The 14,498-nt window shown below is 40.0% G+C and overlaps 1 protein-coding gene across 2 annotated transcripts in view; it reads right to left on the minus strand.

Annotated features, from left to right (window-relative positions):
• The window catches only part of DNAJC18 (DnaJ heat shock protein family (Hsp40) member C18), a 40,052-nt gene that overhangs the window by 23,587 nt on the left and 1,967 nt on the right, over window positions 1-14,498 (minus strand). The window lies entirely within an intron of this gene.

Genomic DNA, 14,498 nt, shown 5'->3' on the forward strand with positions numbered 1-14,498 from the left:
ATTGGAGGGAAAGAAGGCACAACAGGCACCAAGCAAGTCAGCAAAACACATTACAATAGCCCTCAAGGTTTTGCAAATAATCCTCTGTACTCTGAGACCATTTACACAATGGCCCTGCCCTTCAAACTCTAGGTATTGGCCACATTCTCAGGATTCTGAATGGAGACCCCTGGCCCTGGGCTTCATTCAGCTCTGCCTTCCAGGCCCACTGGGATGGCAACTCTGCTCCCTTGGTTTTAGGCCACCTGAGTGGCAACTCCACCCTTAGAAACACCAGAGGCCATGGCTCCACCCTTTGAAACCCCTGAAGTCATGGCCATACCCTTTAAGCCTCTCCACTCCTTGCTGGGGCAAGTGTTCCAAAGCTCTGTAGCTCCACTGATAAGTGCCTGGAGGCACCTCACTCTACCAGGAAGCCTTCTGTGCACAGGCACTCAGCTTCCTGCTATAGCGCTGTCTGGTGCTGGTCTCCTAGTTCTGCTGCTGCTGCTTCTCTGCTGCTACCAGTCCCCTATCCACTCAGTTTCAAAGCTGCTTCCTTGTTTTAGGTATCTGTTAGAGTAGCACCCTACTCTGGTACCAAATTCTGTCTTGGCCATCTAGTGCTGCTGTAACAGAAATGTCGCAAATGAATGGCTTCAACAAAGTCTATTCTCTCACAGTCCAGTAGGCCAGAAGTCCGAATTCAGGGCGCCAGCTCCAGGGGAAGGACTTCTCTCTCTGTCAGCTCCAGAGGAAGGTCCTTGTCATCAGTCTTCCCTCAGGTCTGGGAGCATCTCAGCGCAGGAACCTCAGGTCCAAAGGACACGCTCTGCTCCTGGGGCTGTCTTCTTGGTGGTACAAGGTCCCCATGTCTCTCTGCTCGCTTCTCCCTTTTATATCTCAAGAGATTGGCTTAAGACACTACCTAATCTTGCAGACCATATCAGTATAACTGCCACTAGCCCATCTTATTACATCATAGTGATAGGATTTACAACATACAGGGAAATCACATCAGAAGATAAAATGGTAGACAATCATACAAGGGAAACATAACCTTGCCAAGTTGACAGATATTTTGGGGGGATACAATTCAATCCATGACAGCTACCAAGGGCTGGTTTCACTGCTTCAAACACAGATGTGGCTCACATAAGGTATGTATAACAGAAGTGCTGATGTTGAAGCTGCTGAAAAATTCAAGGATGGGCTGGATAAAACAATAAAGATGAAGAATATCTACCAGAGCAGATTTTCAACATGGACGAAACAGGTTTGTTTTGGAAAAGGATGACAGAATGGACCTATATTTACAAAGAGGTGAAGTTGATACCTGGTTTCAAGGCATCTAAAGACAGAATCATGCTGCTGCTTGGAGAAAATGCTGCTGAATTTAAATTAAAATCTTTTCTTGTTTATTGTTCTGAAAACCCTTGAGCATTCAAAAACATTGACATAAATGATCTGGTGGTCTCCTACAGAAGTAACTCCAAGGCCTAGATGACAACTGTTATTTGAAGAATGTTTTTTAAATTGTTTCATCCTAGAAATGCTGCCTACTGCCTTGAAAAGAGCATTCCTTTCCAGATTCTGCTGCTATCTGAAAATGCCCCAGGACATCTTTCTCACATAGGTGATCTAAATCAAGATGTGACAGTGGTTCATCTACATCCCAATATAGCAACTATGATTCAGCATAGGGATCAAGGTACAACCGCCACTTTCAAGGCACACTACCTGGGAACTACATTTGTTCAGGCAATAGCTGCAAAAAATGGAGGTATACTAACATTATGCAATTTCTGGAAGAATTATAACACTTTTCAGTGTATCTGGAACATTGCATCTTCCAGGGAGGAAGTTCGGGAAAATGCATGCAGGGGATATAATAAAAAGTTGCTGAGTTAAGTAAACATGCTCCAAGCATATGATCGAGATAATATGATCAAAGAGATCAGTGGAAAAATCATCCATATGGCAAGAACGCTGAATTTAGAACTTGGTATCACTGATGTGGAACAGCTCATAGATCAAGAAGAAGGGGAATTGACGGATCAGGACTTAACGGATTCTAAAGAGGAATGAAATGCTAAACAAGAAAGAAATAATGAGGAAGAAAAAGGAGAACTGTCGAAAATGTTAACAGTGAAAGGATTAGCTGAAGTTTTTTCTAAACTAAATCAGGGTCTTCAGTTGCTTGAACACACTGATTGCTTTGCTAACATCTATAAGCAGATTCAGGAAGCAGTGAGATGTTACCATGAAATATATGAAGAAAAAAAGGACAATATAGACAACTCTCATTAATTTTCTGACTAGAAACATTATCCCCATTCCCAGGGATAATCCAGATGATCCAGAACCTTCCACAAGTGTAGTTATTACTGCATCTGACAAAACACTAACATTGGCAAACTCATCATCAATAAATTTTTATGATTTGTGTATTTTTTTATGCATGCATCTGTAAGTTTTTTATGTAATGTTTCCAACCCTGAAAGGCAGATTCACAAAAATACTGATACAAAAGGCAATAATAATGAAAACTAAAAAAAAAAAGTGGGAGTATTTGACTTACATCAGAACCAATTTAAGACGGAGTCATCAGAATGCACGTATCCTAAGTTGGAGACTACCTGTATCTATTTCTGCTTTTGCCACTTGTAGTTTTGGTGTCATATCTAAGAAAATCATTGCCTAATCTGAAGTCATGAAGATTTATATTTTTGTTTTTTTCTGAGACTTTTATAGTTTTAGCTCTTATATTTGAGTCTTTTATTGATTTTGAGCTAATTCTTGTTTTCTGTTGTAAACATACACAAAGAGATGTACAAGTGAGGTCTGGAAGGAGTTATCAGCACCAAACTTCATGGCCCCAGAGACATGGCGGTCCTGCCACACGCATTATCAATCCAGAAGCTCCAATTTGAGTTAGGTTTTTAATATGATATGAGGTAGTGCTATGGACTGAACTATGTCCTCCAAAAATTTATGTTGTAAATCCTAAACTCTATGAATATGGTTATAATCCCATTTGGGAATGGGCTGTCTTTATGTTACGAGACAGGATTAGTGTAGGACATTTCTTTAATCAATGTCCTAAACTGTGAGAAAATAAATTTTGTCATAGCTATCTATTTGTGGTATTTCTGTTGTAGCACTAGATAACTAAGGCAGAATTTGGTACTGAAAGTGGGGTGCTGCTCTGCTCTAACAAATACCTAAAATGTGGAAGTGGCTTTGGAATTGGGTAATGGGTAGAAGCTGGAAGAGTTTTAAGGTGCTTAACAGTAAAAGCCTAGATTGCCTTGAAGAGACTGTTGGTAGAATTATGGATGTCAAAGGCAATTCCGGTGAGGGCCCAGAAAGAAATGAGGAGAGCTATAAAGAAAGTCCCTACTGTCTTAGAGAATACATAAGGTACCAGGAAAAGGCTGTTGCTAGAAATATGGACATTAAATGTGCTTCTGGTGAGGTTTGAAAAGAGGAACATGTGATTGGACAATGGAAGAAGGGGGATGCTTTTGATGCAGTGGCAAACAACTTGTCGGATTTATATTCAAATGTTTGTTGGAAGGTAGAACTTGTACGTGATGAACTTCGATATTTGGCTGAGGAGATTTCAAAGGCAGATCTTAAAGGGGGTGTGTGATTTCTCCTTGCTGCTTATAGTAAAATGTGAGAGGAACGAGGTGGACTTAAAACTGAACTGTGTAAAATGAAAACAAAACTTAAAAGATTTGGAAAATTCTGTTGTACAAACTAAGGACACATGTCCTAGAATTTTCATCAAGGATGTGGCTATGCAATTTTTGTTAAAGAGATTAAGCCTGTGACTGGTGGATTTAACCAACTACCACAGCAGAAAATCTTTCATTTTAGAATGAAGGGAGCAGAGAAAGAAAAAAAGGTAAGAACGCTACTTGCCTCTTGTAATTCTACAGGCAGAAAGCAGGTAAAAGAAGCTACATACGTTGTTCTCCAAGAAAAGAAAAGGACCACCCCGAGGCAGCTCAGAGATCAGCAGAACTGCTCATAACGGGAAGCAGGGCATTCTCAGTTTCAAAGAGTGGGGCCACAGTCTCTTGGATTTCAAAGGATGGGGCCACAGTCTCCTAGGCTTCAGAGTCAGATCTTTGCCAACTCAGTTCTGGAGAGTGGGGCTGCCATTAAGGTGTATCGGGGGATAAGCCTGTCACTCAAAGCTGAGGAGGCACAGGTGCCATGCCCAAAGGGCAGAGGAATGGAGCATACCAGGACTGAGGAGTTGGGGTTGTCACTCAGATGGACTATAAGAATGGAGCCACCCAAAGCCAAGGAAGCAGAGTTGCCATCCTAGTGGGCCTGTAAGGCAGGGTTGAAGTCCAGGGGCCTCCACCCAGAATCCAGAAGGTGTGGCCAATACCCAGAGGGCAGGGCCATTGCCCAGATGGTTTCAGGGAACGGAGGATTATTTTCAAGCCTTGAAAGCTAATGTAATGCGTCCTCCTGGGTTTTGGAATTGCTTGGTACCCATTATCCCTTCTTTACCTACAATTTTTCCCATTTGTAATGGAAATGTCTACCTTGTGCCTGTTCTACCATTGTATTTTAGAAGCAAGTAACTTGTATTCCACATTTCACAGATGAAGAGGAATTTTGCCCCAGGATGGAATGCACCTAAAGTCTCACTCATATTTGATTTAGATGCTTAAGAAAATGAGATTTTGGAAATAGAATTGATTTAGGACTTTTATGATGATATGATGGGGTGAATGTGTTTTCCATGTGGCATGAATTTTTGGGTGCCAAAGTGTGGAATGTTATGGATTGAATTGTGTCCCCCCAAAAATACGTGTTGTAAATCCTAACCTCTACGCCTGTGGTGGAAACCCTGGTGGTATAGTAGTTAATGGTTAGGTTGCTAACCAAAAGGTTGGCAGTTCAAGTCCACCAGGTGCTCCTTGGGAACCCTATGGGGCAGTTACACCGTGTCCTATAGGGTTGCTATGAGTCAGAATTGACTAGAAGGCAATGGGTTTGGTTTTTATTTGGTATGCCTGTGGCTATAATTCCATTTGGGAATGGGTTGTCTTTGTTATGTTAACGAGACAGGATTAGTGTAGGATGTGTCTTAAAGCAATCTCTTCTGAGATATAAAAGAGAGATTAAACAAGCAAGCGAAAGAAGCAGAGATGAGGGAAGAGAAATGCCAAGCCACATGAAGATCGCCCAGGAGCAGAAGCTCAGAAGACACAAGGACCTTCCCCCAGTGCCAAAAGAGAGAAAACCTTCCCCTAGAGCCAGCACCCTGAATTCTGATTTCTTGCCTCCTAAACTGTGAGAAAATAAATTTTATTTGTTACAGCCACCCATTTGAGGTATTTCTGTGAAAGTAGCACTAAAGAAGACAGGTATTAAGGGTTGAAGTTCATTCTTTTGCATGTAGATATCCAGTTGTCCCAGCACCATTTGTTGAAAAGATTCTTCTTTCCCCCATTGAATGGACTTGGCACTCTTGTCAAAAATCAACTGACCATAAATGCAAGGGTTTATTTCTGGACTTTCAATTCTTTTCCATTGACCGCTATGTCTATTCCTATGCTATACTCTTTTTTTTTTTTTTTTTTTAATAATATTTCATTGAGTTTTTGGTGAAAGTTTACATATCAGGTTAGGTTCTCATTTCCACACAAACTGTTCAGTGACATTCGTTACATTTATCACAATTTGTCAACATTCTCTTTAACTGTGTTATTCTCTTTCCGGTACTCTAGTTTTCCTGTCCCCTTATCTTCTCATCTTTGCTTTTGAGTAATTGTTGACGTTTTGGTCTCATGCCGATAGTTTTTAAGTAGAGCACTCATCTTGTGAGTAATATCCTTTATTTTGTGTGCCACTCTGCTATTTCACTAAAAGATGATCTCAGAAGATAAGCTTCGTTCTTGGTTCAAAGAATGTCTCAGGGCAATACTCTCATGGAGCCCTCTGTTCTGTACTATTCCAGTTTGTCTTGCCTTTTTTTCTTTTTTTTTTTTAATAAGAATTTGAGCTCTGCTCCATATTTTTTTCCCATTCTATCCAGGACTAACTATTGTGTCCCCATTCACAAGGGTCAGTGGCGGTAGCCAGGCACCATCTAGTTCTTCTGGTCCCAGGGTAGATGAGGTAGGTGAGATTGTGGCTTGTGTAGACTCGTTTCTTCTCTGCACTTTTGCTTACCTTCTTTCTGTTCTGCTCTTGGTGAGCGGAGACCCATAGTTGTGTCTTAGATGGCTGCTCGAAAGCTATTAAGACCTCAGACGCTACTCCCTTCACTAGGATGCACATCATGATTTTTGTGAACTATGTCATGCCAACTTACTGAGTTGTCCCATGAAACTAGGGTTCTAAGCTTTCAAACCCAGAAAACCAGTGTTGGAAGCTGTTTGGTTACGTCTAAGGAGTATTTGTATTCGTGCCTTCAATGAATGTATGTGCCTGCACCTACATATTTGTATTTACATTTACCTACAGATACCGCCCCCCACGTGCCAGTCTGTCATACTGTTGGGGCTTGTGTGCTGCTGTGATGCTGGAAGCTATACTACTGGTATTCAGATGCCAGCAGGGTCACCCATGGTGGACTGGTTTCAGCTGAGCTTCCAGACTAAGACAGACTAGGGAGAATAACCCGGTGGTCTACTTCTGAAAAGAATTAGCCAGTGAAAACCCTATGAATAGCAGTGAAACGTTTTCTGATATAGTGCCCGAAGATGAACCCCCCAGGTTGGAAGGCACTCAAAAGACGACTGGGGAGGAGCTGCCTCCTCAAAGCAGAGTTGACCTTAATGATGTGGATGGAGTCAAGTTTTCAGGACCTTCATTTGTTGATGTGTTACTACTCAAAATGAGAAGAAACAGCTGCAAACATCCACTAATAATTGGAACCTGGAATGTACAAAGTACGAATCTAGGAAAATTGGAAATCATCAAAAATGAAATGGAACGCATAAAGACGGATATCCTAGGCATTAATGAGCTGAAATGGACTGGTATTAGTCATTCTGAATCGGACAATCATATGGTCTACCACACTGGGAATGACAACTTGAAGAGGAATGGCGTTGCATTCATCGTCAAAAAGAACATTTCAAGATCTATCCTGAAGTGCAATGCTGTCAGTGATAGGATAATATCCATATGCCTACAAGGAAGGCCAGTTAATATGATTAATATTCAAACTTATGCACCAACCACTAAGGCCAAAGATGAAGAAATTGAAGACTTTATCAACTTCTGCAGTCTGAAATTGATCAAACATGCAATCAGGACCATTGATAATTATTGGTGATTGGAACGTGAAAGTCGGAAACAAAGAACAAGGATTGGTAGTTAGAAAATATGGCCTTGGAGATAGAACTGATGCCAGAGATTGTGTGACTGAATTTTGCAAGGCCAACGACTTCTTCATTGCAAATACCTTTTTTCATCAACACAAATGGTGACTATACATGGACCTCACCAGATGGAATACGCAGGAATCAAATTGACTACATCTGTGGAAAGAGATGATGGAAAAGCTCAATATCATCAGTCAGAACAAGGCCAGGGGCCGACTGCAGATCAGACCATCAATTACTCATATGCAAGTTCAAGTTGAAGAAAATTAGAATAAGCCCACGAGAGCCAAACCTTGAGTATATCCCACCTGAATTTAGAGCCCATCTGAAGGATAGATGTGACACGTTGAACACTAATGACCAAAGACCAGACGCGTTGTGGAATAACATCAAGGATATCATATATGAAGAAAGCAAGAGGTCATTAAAAAGACAGGAGATAAAGAAAAGACCTAAATGGATGTTAGAAGAGACTCTGAAACTTGCTCTTGAATGTCGAGTAGCTAAAGCAAAAGGAAAAGTGATGAAGTAAAAGGGCTGAAGAGAAGATTGCAAAGGGCAGCTGAAGAAGACAAAGTAAAATATTACAATGACAAGTGCAAAGACCTGGAGATAGAAAACCAAAAGGGAAGAATACCCTCAGCATTTCTCAAGCTGAAAGCACTAAAGAAAAAATTGAAGCCTTGAGTTACAATACCAAAGGATTCTACCGGGAAAATATTAAACGATGCAGGAAGCCTCAAAAGAAGATGGAAGGAATACGCAGAGTTGGTTGATGTTCAACCATTTCAGGAGGTAATATATGATCAGGAACCAATGTCACTGAAGGAAGAAGTCCAAGCTGCACTGAAAACACTGGCGAAAAACAAGGCTCCAGGAATTGACGGAATACCAACTGAGATGTTTCAACAAATGGATGCAGGACTGGAAATGCTCATTTGTCTATGCCAAGAAATTTGGAAGACAGCTACCTGGCCAAACAACTGGAAGAAATCCATGCCTATTCCCAAGAACGGTGATCCAACTGAATGTGGAAATTATTGAACAATATCAGTAATATCACATGCCAGCAAAATTTTGCTGAAGATCATTCAAAAGTGTCTGCAACAGTATATTGACAGGGGACTGCCAGACATTCCAGCTGGATTTAGAAGAGGACATGGAACCAGGGATATCACTGTTGATGTCAGATGGATCCTGGCTGAAAGCAGAGAATACCAGAAAGATGTTTACCTGTGTTTTACTGACTATGCTAAGGCTCGACTGCGTGGATAATAACAAATTATGGATAACATTGCGGAGAATGGGAATTCCGAAACACTTAATTGTGCTCATGGATCAAGAGGCAGTTTGAACAGAACAAGGGGATACTGCATGCTTTAAAGTCAGGAAAGGTGTACGTAAGGGTTCTATCCTTTCACCATACGTATTCAATCTGTATGCTGAGCAAAAATAATCCAAGAAGCCGGACTATAGGAAGGAGAACAGGGCATCAGGATTGGAGGAAGACTCATTTGCAATCTGTGTTATGCAGATGACACAACCTTACTTGCTGAAAGCGAAGGGGACTTGAAGCACTTACTGATGAAGATCGAAGACCACAGCCGTCAGTAGGGTTTACGCCTCAACATAAAGAAAACAAAAAGCCTCACAACAGGACCAACAAGCAATATCATGATAAATGGAGAAAAGATGGAGGTTGTCAAAGATTTCATTTTACTTGGATCCTTACTTGGATCCACAATCAATGCTCATGGAAGCAGCAGTCAAGAAATCAAGACACATTGCAATGGGCAAATCTGCTGCAAAAGACCTCTTTAAAGTGATGAAAAGCAAAGATGTCACCTTGAGGACTAAGATGCTCCTGACCCAAGCCATGGTGTTTTTTTTTTTTTTTCTAAATAATTTTTATTGAGCTTTAAGTGAACGTTTACAAATCAAGTCAGTCTGTCACATATAAGCTTATATATACCTTACTCCATACTCCCACTTACTCTCCCCCTAATGAGTCAGCCTGCTCCCTCCTTCCAGTCTCTCCTTTCGTGACAATTTTGCCAGTTTCTAACCTTCTCTACCCTCCTATCTCCCCTGCAGACAGGAGATGCCAACACAGTCTCAAGTGTCCACCTGATACAAGTAGCTCACTCTTCGGCAGCATCTCTCTCCAACCCATTGTCCAGTCCCTTCCATGTTTGATGAGTTGTCTTCGGGGATGGTTCCTGTCCTGGGCCAACAGAAGGTTTGGGGACCATGACCGCTGGGATTCCTCTAGTCTCAGTCAGACAATTAAGTCTGGTCTTTTTATGAGAATTTGGGGTCTGCATCCCACTGATCTCCTGCTCCCTCAGGGGTTCTCTGTTGTGCTCCCTGTCAGGGCAGTCATCGGTTGTGGCCAGGCACCATCTAGTTCTTCTGGTCTCAGGATGATGTAAGTCTCTGGTTTATGTGGCCCTTTCTGTCTCTTGGGCTCACAGTTATTGTGTGACCTTGGTGTTCTTCATTCTCCTTTACTCCAGGTGGGTTGAGACCAATTGATGCATCTTAGATGGCCGCTTGTTAGCATTTAAGACCCCAGATGCCACATTTCAAAGTGGGATGCAGATGTTTTCATAATAGAATTATTTTGCCAATTGGCTTAGAAGTCCCCTTAAGCCATAGTCCCCAAACCCCCGTCCTTGCTCCCCTGACCTTTGAAGCATTCAGTTTATCCCAGAAACTTCTTTGCTTTTGGTCCAGTCCAGTTGAGCTGACCTTCCATGTATTGAGTATTGTCCTTCCCTTCACCTAAAGTAGTTCTTATCTACTAACTAATCAGTAAATAACCCTCTCCCACCCTCCCTCCCTCCCCGCTTCGTAACCACAAAAGTATGTGCTCTTAGTTTATACTATTTCTCAAGATCTTATAATAGTGGTCTTATACAATATTTGTCCTTTTGCCTCTGACTGATTTCACTCAGTATAATGCCTTCCAGGTTCCTCCATGTTATGAAATGTTTCACAGATTCATCACTGTTCTTTATCGATGCGTAGTATTCCGTTGTGTGAATATACCACACTTTATTTAACCATTCATCCATTGATGGACACCTTGGTTGCTTCCAGCGTTTTCCTATTGTAAACAGAGCTGCAATAAACATGGGTGTGCACATATCTCTTCATGTAAGGCTCTTATTTCTCTAGGGTATATTCCGAGGAGTGGGATTTCTGGGTTGTATGGTAGTTCTATTTCTAACTTTTTAAGAAAATGCCAGATAGATTTCCAAAGTGGTTGCACCATTTTACATTCCCACCAGCAGTGTATAAGAGTTCCAATCTCTCCGCAGCCTTTCCAACATTTATTATTTTGTGTTTTTTGGATTAATGCCAGCCTTGTTGGAGTGAGATGGAATCTCATCGTAGTTTTAATTTGCATTTCTCTAATGGCTAATGATCGAGAGCATTTTCTCATGTATCTGTTAGCTGCCTGAATATCTTCTTTAGTGAAGTGCGTGTTCATATCCTTTGCCCACGTCTTGATTGGGTTGTTTGTCTTTTTGTGGTTGAGTTTTAACAGAATCATATAGATTTTAGAGATCAGGCGCTGGTCGGAGATGTCATAGCTGAAAATTCTTTCCCAATCTGTAGGTGGTCTTTTTACTGTTTTGGTGAAGTCTTTAGATGAGCATAGGTGTTTGATCTTTAGGAGCTCCCAGTTATCTGGTTTCTCTTCGTCATTTTTGGTAATGTTTTGTATTCTGTTTATGCCTTGTATTAGGGCTCCTAAGGTTGTCCCTATTTTTTCTTCCATGATCTTTATCGTTTTAGTCTTTATGTTTAGGTCTTTGATCCACCTGGAGTTAGTTTTTGTGCATGGTGTGAGGTATGGGTCCTGTCTCATTTTTTTGCAAATGGATATCCAGTTATGCCAGCACCATTTGTTAAAAAGACTATCTTTTCCCCAATTAACTGACACTGGGCCTTTGTCAAATATCAGCTGCTCATATGTGGATGGATTTATATCTGGGTTCTCAATTCTGTTCCATTGGTCTATGTGCCTGTTGTTGTACCAGTACCAGGCTGTTTCGACTACTGTCCAAGGCATGGTGTTTTCAATCACCTCATATGCATGCTAAAGCTGGACAATGAATAAGGAAGATGGAAGAAGAACTGACGCCTTTGAATTGTGGTGTTGGTGAAGAATATTGAATATACCACGGACTGCCAAAAGAACGAACAAATCTGTCTTGGAAGAAGTATAACCAGAATGTTCCTTAGAAGCAAGGATGGTTCGATTGTGTCTCACATACTTTGGGTGTGTTATCAGGAGGGATCAGTCCCTGGAGAAGCACGTTATGCTTGGTAAAGTAGAGCGTCAGTGAAAAAAAGGAAGATCTTCAATGAGATGGACTGACACAGTGGCTGCAACAATGGGCTTGAACATAGCAACAATTGTGAGGATGGCACAGGACCGGGCAGTGTTTCGTTCTGTTGTGCACAGGGTCACTGTGAGTCAAAACAGACTCAAAGGCACCTAACAACAACACAGATACTTAGGAGCCCTGGTGGTGCAGTGGTTAAAAGCTCAGCTGCTAACCAAAAGGTTGGCAGTTCGAATCCAGGTGCTCCTTGAAAACCCTATGAGGCAGTTCTACTTTGTCCTACAGGGTCACTACGAGTCAGAATCAACTTGACGGCAACAGGTTTGGTTTTGGTTTTTTATAGATACTTCTATTGGTTCTCACCTATGTACACACCTGTACCTACTCATATACCAATTTGCCTATACCCATCCATATGTGCTATGCTACATTCTTGGTAGTTGTATAGTAAGTTCTGAAATTCAGAGTCCTCCAATTTTGCTCCTCTTTTTCAAGATTGTTTTGGCCATTCTGGGTCCCCTGCATTTTCATATGAATTTTAGGATCAGTTTGTTTATTTCTGCAAAAAAAAGGCAACCAGGATTTTGATAGGGACTGTGTTGAATCTGTTGATCAATTTGGGGAACATTACCACTTTACCAATATTAAGCCTTTTAATCCATGAACATGAGCTGTCATGGGATGCCTTTCCATTTATTCAGGTCGCCTTTAATTTCTTTCAACAGAGGTTTGGTGTTTTCAATGTACAAATATTACACTTCCCTTGTTAAATTCATTCCTAATTATTTTATTAATTTTGATGGAATCAGTTTCTTAATTTCATTTTTTGGATTGTTCACTGCTAGTGTATAGAAATACAGTTGATTTTTGTATATTGATCTTATATCTTGCAACTTTGCTGAACTCGTTTATTAGTTCTAATAGTTCTCCTGTGAATTATTTAGGACTTTCTATATACAAGATCATGTCATCTATGAATAGTTATACTTCTTTCTAATCTAGATACCTTTTATCCCTTTTCTTGTTGAATCGCCCTGGCTAGAACCTCCAGTATGATGCTGAACAGAAGTGGTGAGGGCAACATCCTTGTCTTGTTCCTGATGTTAGTGGGAATGCATCCAGTTGTTAATCATTAAGTATATCAGCTGTGGATTTTTTATAGCTGCCTTTATGAGGCTGAGGAAGTTCCTTTATATTTCTAGTGTGTTGAATGCTTTTATCATGAAAGGATGTTGAGTTTTGTCAAACATTTCCCCTACCTCTATTGAGAGATCATGTGGTTTTTGCCCTTTATTTTATTAATATGGTATATTACATTGGTTGATATTCATACATTAAATCAACCTTGCATTTCTGGGATAAACCCAACTTGGTTATGCTGTATAATCCTTTTTATATGTTGCTGGATTTGGTTTACTAGTATTTTGTTGAGGAGGATTTTAGCATCTATTCATATTATTTATGTGCATTTAGCACTACTTGGGAGGGATATTAGTCTAAAGTTTAGTTTTCTTAAAAGTCTGTCTGGTGTTAGTAGCAGAGTAATACAATATGTACAATGAGTTGGGAAGTATTCCTTCCTTCTATTTTTTTGAAGACTATGTGAGGGATTAGTGTTAACTCTTCAAACATCTGGTAGAATTCACCAGTGAAGCCGTCTGGACCTGGGTTTTTCTTTGTAGGCATTTTTTTTTTAACTACTAATTCAATTACTTTACTTGTTTTGGTCTATTCAGAGTTTCCATCTTCTTGAGTCAGTTTTGGTAGTTTGAGTTTTTTTAGGAATTTGTTCATTTCCACTACGCCACCAGGGTTTCCTCATTTCATCTAGGTTATCTAATTTGTTGGCATATAATTGTTCATAGTATTCTCTTATAATCCTTTGTATTTATGTAAGATTGGTAGTGTTGTTTCCTCTTTCATTCTTGATTTTATTTAAGTCTTCTGTTTTGTTCTTGATCAGTCTAGTTAAAGGCTTGTCAATTTTGTTGATATTTTCAAAGAACCAATTTTTGGCTTTACTGATTTTCTCTGTTTTTCTATTCCCTATTTCATTTCTTTACACTCTATATAATTTTATTTCATTTCTTTTCACTCTATATTATTTCCTTCATTCTGCTTGCTTTGAGTTTAGTTTGCTCTTCTTTTTATAGTTTTTTTCTTTTTTTAACTGTATTTCTGGTGAAAGTTTACATAGCAAATTAGGTTCCTATTTAAAAAAAATTTTTTTTTGGTTATATATATTGTTCATTGGCGTTGGTTACATTCTTCACAATGTGTCAGCATTCTCACTATTTCCAGTCCTCTTGGTTTGTTTCCATTAATCTAGCTTCTCTGCCCCTTCTTACCTTCTCATCTCTGCTTTATGGTAAATATTGACTGTTTGGTCTTACACAGAGGATTATTTAAAGGAGCACGGTACTCACTGTTGATATTGTTTATTTTATGAGCCAATCTGTTATTTGGCTGAAAGGTCGCTTTCAGGAGTGGGTTCAGGGCAATTATTTTTAGTTTCTTAAGGTGGAAGATGAGGTTAGTGACTTGAGATCTTTAAAAATTTTTTTTAAATATAGGTGTTTACAGCTATAAATTTCCCTCTAAGTACTGCTTTAGCTGCACCCCATAAGTTTTGATCTGTTGTGTTTTCATTTTCATTCATCTCAAAGTATTTTCTAATTTTCCTTGTGACTTCTTCTTTGACCCATTTTTTATTTATTTAGTATCTGTAAATAACAGACACTATACAATTTTAATCCTTTTAAATTTATTGAGGATTGTTTTAGACCTATGCTGAAGA

Source organism: Loxodonta africana, chromosome 2, assembly GCF_030014295.1.
Source record: "Loxodonta africana isolate mLoxAfr1 chromosome 2, mLoxAfr1.hap2, whole genome shotgun sequence".
Classification (NCBI taxonomy): domain Eukaryota; kingdom Metazoa; phylum Chordata; class Mammalia; order Proboscidea; family Elephantidae; genus Loxodonta; species Loxodonta africana.